Raw genomic sequence first — 6,369 nt, forward strand, 5'->3', positions numbered from 1 at the left:
TGGAACAGGCTGCCCAGTGGGGTTGTGGAGTCTCCCTCTCTGGAGATACTCAAAACCCACCTGGATGTGTTCCTGTGTGATAAGGTATAGGTGATCCTGCTCTGGCAGGGGGGTTGAACTGTGTACAGGGATAATCCTCCTGGGAGAGTGGTCTTGACCCTGACCCCAGGTGGTCTTGACCCCTCCCCAGGGGTGGGTCTGAACAATACCAGGTGTGGTGGCTTAGCCCACTCCCACTTCCTCTCTGAGATCCCTAAAAGCAGGGGGACTTCTTTTTTGCCTCTCTCCCCTGCCTCCTGCTTGCCAGCAATCATCACCATTCCTATTTCCTGCTGCTCTTTGTTTCACCACATGGCCAGCACCCACGAGGTGGACAAACCCATTGCCATCAAAAATCTGGCTGTATTTACAGGTTTGTGTCTTGTTTTTTTCTTCCCTATACCTTTGTAACTTCCCTACCTCATATACCTTTTACTTGTTGTTAAACTTTTCTTCTTTCACCTTCCAAATCACAGGGAGGTTATTTATTTGGGTGTGCTTACTTTTCTTCTCTCTATATCCAATTCCTTTTCTTTGGGAAAGAAGGGGTTGGGAAAAGGGAAGGGCATCCTGTAAATTGTTATTGGTTCTGTCAACTATATTTGAGTCTATGGGAAATTTAAATTAGAACTGAGACAGACTGGATGATCTTTTGGGGTCTCTTCCAGCCCCTGACACTGTGAGGGAGAGCAGATGAAAATCTCCTATCTTCTCAGATGGCTGAGAAGCACATTCCTTCAGCTCCCTATTGTGGCTGTCTCTTGAACTGGACCCATGTAGCTTGCATTAAGATGATATCTCTGGTTACACAGACTGGGAAGAAGAAGAATAAGAATTTATATTCTCTGTCTGCCATTTGTCATCCTGCTTCTTCCCCACCATTCACTGTCATGCTGCATTTTTCGAGCCAGAGCCTGCTAAATCATCACAGACACATTTGCCAACAACTTTAAGACTCCTTGTGCTGCCTCGGGGAACATCGCTGTCAGGGAGTGAACAGCACTAACCTTTCACACGCTTCTGTATCTCTTTATGCCAAGACAGCTGGATCTGTGCAAAAGTTCAGTGAGTTAAAGGTGGTTCTTCAGGAGGCAGGAAGCCTTTGGACTCAATCTGCCGTGACAACTTCATGCCCTTGAGCAGGAGCACAAGACTCCAGGCACCTCGCTGGCATGGAAGTTGCAGGTGACAGGTCTAGTACCTCTAAGTTTCATCCTGCAGCAGTGTGATCCATAGGCTTCCCATCAGGAGAGGAGTTAGCGCAGGCTGGTTGGCCATCTGGCCAGCTGAGGGTTGCAGCTGGTTGAAAGGCTCCTTCCTGCCTGTGGAAAAGGAACAACAAACAGCATAAAGAACCACTGATGGGGTATCTGAGCCAGACCTACAGCTCTGCAAGCTGTGGCCTTCAAAATGTGGGGCTGAAATAAACCAGGCAGCGGAAGGATGTGAGGAGAGTGGTGTTTCTATGTGCTTTCTCTTGTTATAAGATGAGGTCATAGAATTTGAACAGGTCCATCATGCTGTTTGGGATTAACCTTGAAGTTAGGTTCACACCTCTAGGATTGTATTCAGGTTTGGACACTGCAATACAAGAGAGATGTGGAGATGCTGGAACAGGTCCAGAGGAAGGCAAAGAAGCTGGAGAAGAGCCTGGAAAATAAATCATATGAGGAGCATCTGAGGGAGCTGGGGATGGTTAGTGTGAGGAAAAGGAGGCTCATTGCTATCTACAACTACCTGAAGGGACCTTGTGGAGGGGCTGCTGTTGGGCTCTTCTTGCAGGTAGCTGGAGACAGAACAAGGGGGAATGGCCTCAAGCTGAGACTGGGGAGGTTTAGATTGGACATTAGGAAAAAGTTTTTCATGGAGAGAGTGGTCAGGGACTGGAATGAGCTGCTCAGGAAGGTGGTGGAGTCACCCACCCTGGATGTGTTTAAAGGTTGTTTGAATGTGGTGCTTAGGGCTATGGCTTAAGGTGAATCTTGTAGAGTAGGGTTCTAGGTGGGACTTAGTGCTCATGAAGGTCTTTTCCAACCTGGATGTTTCTGTGATTCTGTGAAATGCTGTATGCTACAAGAGAGCCCATTCCCCATTTTCAACACATCATGAACTCTGCCCCAAAGCTGCTCCTTCTCCAGGCTTTTGTTTTTTTCTTCTCAGTCAGCTCTAAAAAGGCCTTTAGGTTCTTTCAGAGACTCCCCCTCTAGGAAACAATCCATAAACAACTAATTTCATGTCTGTCCTTGCCCGTGGCTATGGATAGGAGGGAGGAGAAAGGCATCTCCATGGAGTTGAGAACACTGGAAAGTGTGGTTACTCCTATGCATCTCTCACATGAAGACCTGCAACATGCCCATAAATCCAACAATGTCCACATCAGGAAAACCAGGAGAGTTGGGGACTGACCCTTTCGTCAGTGTCAGTGGAGCTTGTTTTGGGTGTTCTGTGGCATCTACCCAAGTAGCAGACTGTTTGATCTCAATCTGGCTAGCACCTTTCAGCAATCACCTACAAAATAGCTCAGAAATGCCCCAAGACCTGTAAGTGAAGGGATGAGGCTGGAGGAGTCACTGACATGGCAGCAGATGAAACTTTAATAGCAACACAGTTTCTCACTGGTAAACAAAGACCCTGGGCAATGGATTTGACTGGGGGCTACCAAGCATGGTGAAGTTTTACCCACCTGGCTCACTGATGGGTATTTGATAAGCAGTGACAACTGTTGAGCACAGAGCCAACGGAATATGGTTGTCCTGAAGGTCGAGTGAGATGTCAAATTAATACTCAAGAGGAAGGGAATTTAGGGAATGGCTAACCCCATGTTTATGGGGATTTGGAGCAAACATCTGTGCTTGGGTGATAGCAAAACTAGATACCTAACCCAGGCTTTGGCCTCTGCCTGTTCTCTTTCACTAATAGAGGGGAGAAAAGCACCTTCACAGGATGTCAGGGGTTGGAAGGGACCCAAAGAGATCATGAGTCCAACGTCCCTGCCACAGCAGGACCATACAACCTAGCTCAGGTCACAAAATAACACATCCAGACAGGCCTTGAAAGGCTGTAGAGAAGGAGACTCCACAACCTCACTGGGGAGCCTGTTCCAGTGCTCTGCGACCCTTACAGTAAAGAAGTTCCCCCTTGTGTTGAGGTGGAACCTCCTGTGCTGCAACTTACATCCATTGCTCCTTTCTCATGTGTTTCAGAGATTTGATGGCAAGAAGGGCCATGAACCTTCGGTCTGACACCCTTTAGCACCGCCTGGGGGAGACAATTTACAGAGCTTTGCAGGGGAAGAAACCATGGAAGTTCAGAAGTGGCCATGGTGCTGCAAGTGGACAAAAGTGAAAAGAGGACAGTACTCATCTGGTCATTGACAGGGATGAGGACAAGGCCAGATCGGTCTGCTTAGCACAAGGAGACTTTACAGCCCTGTTGCCCCCAGGCATCCTGTTTCAAGTGTGGAGCCCTTGAAAGAAGATCTCAGCATGGGAAAAAAAAGCCCTACAAGAGTCTTCTGATAGAGGGAGAGGTCTGGGGAGGTTGGCAGGATGAAGAGAGGTGTCACTTGACTTTCTGGACCTCTGAGGCTGGCAAAACTAAAGTTAGGTGTTAAAAAGGCACTTCAAAGGTCATCAAGCACTTGCAAAGAACCTCTGCATGGTTGTCTCGATGCTGTGAATACCCACATGTTGGCAGTGTGTGCCATGGCAGGTCAGGCCACAAACGAGAACACCTGTTACACTGAGTTCCCATCCCACCTGTATCACAAACGTGGACACATCAGGCTGTGGAAGTTGCTTTAAGGGTCTTGGGGATTTCTCCACTTAATTTAGGCATCTAAAAAGAAGAAGGAAAGGATCTTCCTCACTGATTTGACTCTAACTGTTGGCATCTGTTGCAGAGGAGCTGGTTTCCTGAGCAGATGAAATTTAGGTGCTTTGCCTGAGAGAGTGTGACCCTGCAGCAGCTGCTTTCTCCAGTTTGTGATTGTGTTTATTCAGATAGGAAGAAGAGTCCAGGTCCATCTGTCCCTGTGTGTTCCTGCACAGTGCTTGGTGCTGACAGACGAAATGTAGCTGTAGTGCAAAAAAAAACAAGCAGCCAATAAAACAAAACATCCCAAACCTCCCCCCCCCCCCCCGCCCCCCGCAGTGTTTTAAGCTACCAAACACATAATACATGAGGAAACTATGGCAAGAGCCCAGCAAGTCTTGCAGAGTAATGTGAGCTGCCTGGACCTCATCTGGCCACACATGTCTTGAGGATGAATTTATATCTGGAAGCATTTAGTGCAGCTCCCTTGCAAATGTCTTGCAATACTTATTTAATTTACAGGCAGCTTCCAGTGTGAAACCCCAGTGGGGTTTAGACGAGAATTGCTGGCACCATCTGATAAAGGGTTTGCCTGGAATGTGATGTGGATCCTGTGTGGTGGCCACATCTCCCAGTGGAGTGAGCAAGCTGCTTTTGCCACTGGTTCTTGTTGCTCCTGCCATGCTTGGCAGCCTGGGGGGAAGCAGCACCACTAGGCAGCAGGCAGCAGTGGACGGGTGCCCCTGGTGTGACCAGGATGTCGTTGTGCAGCTATTAGAGCTGTCTCTGTGGGGAAAGGAGAAGCTGCATGATTAGATGGTGTTTTTGCTTTGCCATTCTGAGAGGATTAAGCTGTGGCAACTGAAAAATCCAAGATCTTTTTTAAGGAAAACAGAGCCTTACCCTGGAGCACCTCACACAGCTCCTCTCAGGAGTTCATGTTAAGTTAGTTATATGAAGGTCTGAGTCAGGCAGTCCAAGGACATCTCTGCAATTGCCCTTTCTGCACCAAGGATTAAAGAATGAGGTAACCTCTCTGCATCTAGTCCTTGACTGCCTTTATTGCTCTGTACACATCCTACATCACCAGCTCTTTTTATTACTACCAGATCTATAGTCTCTGAGAGGGGAAAGGTAATTATGGGACAGTGCTCTCAGAAATTAGAGTTCATAAAGCTCTGGCTTGCTGTGGCACTGGGACACAGTTGGCCCAGAAACCCTGTTCCAGCCTCAGCTCAGTTTTCCAGTTCAAAATCAGAGCAGCCATTGAAGATGAGGGATGAGGAATGTGGGATGAAGCAGGACGTGAGAGGCAGGATACAGGATATGAGATACAGGAGGCAGGATACAAGATGTGGGCTATGGGATGATGCAGGATGTGAGATGCATAATGCAGAGCATAGGCTGGCTGGCCTGGCATGCACTGCTGGCCCATGTGGCTCAGGGAGTCTGGAAGCTGGGCTACCATGAGTGGTGTTGTTTAGAAGAGTGTGACTAGTTACTGGCCTCAGAACATGTTAAAGCCAACATAAACTTTGTGTGTGGATCTGGTGTTGGGTTTGGGTATGAGACTGCTGAGGGAGCAGGCTCTGCCCTCTTCCAGTGCCAAAAAAACCCCACAGGTTGAACACAGAGAGGAAGATGGGAATGCTGCAGGATAGTTTTGCTCTTTAAGTATGTAGAGATAGACTTTTAGTGAACTCTAGAAGTCAAGAACTGGCTAGCAAAGCAGAGTGAAGGCAGGAGTAGATGGGCTGGTTCCAGGTCCAGGACCATTCATATATTGGTCAGCTGGGGCAGCATACGATTGGGACAGTTGGGACAGCAGCAGTGCAGCCTTTTCTCTACCCCTGATTCAGGCTGCTCCCAAAAACCAAGCCAGAGGTACCCTGCTGTAACCTTGAACCACATTCATTGCCTTATTGAGGCTTTTGGATTACGCAGCAGAAGTGGTGACCTGCTTTTTAAAGTTCAAATGCAACCCCAGGCAACCTGTGCTAGGCCTTAAGAAACCTTAGGAAGTGCTTCTGCTCCGTTACCTGCATCTGCCTAAATGCAGCTTGGTAGCTATCATTTATTTACCTGAGGACTGTTATTCCAAGTTCCCCTAGTTCAAGCCTCTTCTTCACTCCCTTTCAGTGGGCAGAATACGATTTCAGCTCCATGCTGTTGCTCATCAGTTCTTGCTTTAATCGTTCATGTTTGCATGCCAAAGTCCATCCACTCATTTTTAAATGGCTTCCCCTCCCCCTGAGCCTCCTCTTCTCCAGGCTAAACACCCCCAGCCCCCTCAACCTCTCCTCATAGGGCTGTGCTCCAGGCCCCTCACCAGCTTCATTGAGCTTCTCTGGACACGTTCCAGTACCTAAACATCTCTCTGGAATTGAGAGGCCCAGAACTGGACACAGGTGTGGCCTGAGCAGTGCTGAGTATGGGGGAAGAATAACCTCTCTTGTCCTGCTGGTCACGCTGTTACTCATACAGGCCAGGATGTCATTGGTCTTCTTGGTCACCTGG

The 6,369-nt window shown here is 48.2% G+C and overlaps 1 long non-coding RNA gene across 1 annotated transcript; it reads left to right on the forward strand.

Annotated features, from left to right (window-relative positions):
- The first annotated feature begins 301 nt into the window (after positions 1 to 301).
- On the forward strand, positions 302 to 4,893 carry LOC135177511 (uncharacterized). Its single transcript, XR_010303085.1, has 2 exons — positions 302 to 412; positions 3,243 to 4,893. It is a non-coding gene; the product is annotated as an uncharacterized LOC135177511 (long non-coding RNA).
- Positions 4,894 to 6,369: the final 1,476 nt, after the last annotated feature.

The sequence above is a fragment of the Pogoniulus pusillus genome, chromosome 8, assembly GCF_015220805.1.
Source record: "Pogoniulus pusillus isolate bPogPus1 chromosome 8, bPogPus1.pri, whole genome shotgun sequence".
NCBI lineage: Eukaryota > Metazoa > Chordata > Aves > Piciformes > Lybiidae > Pogoniulus > Pogoniulus pusillus.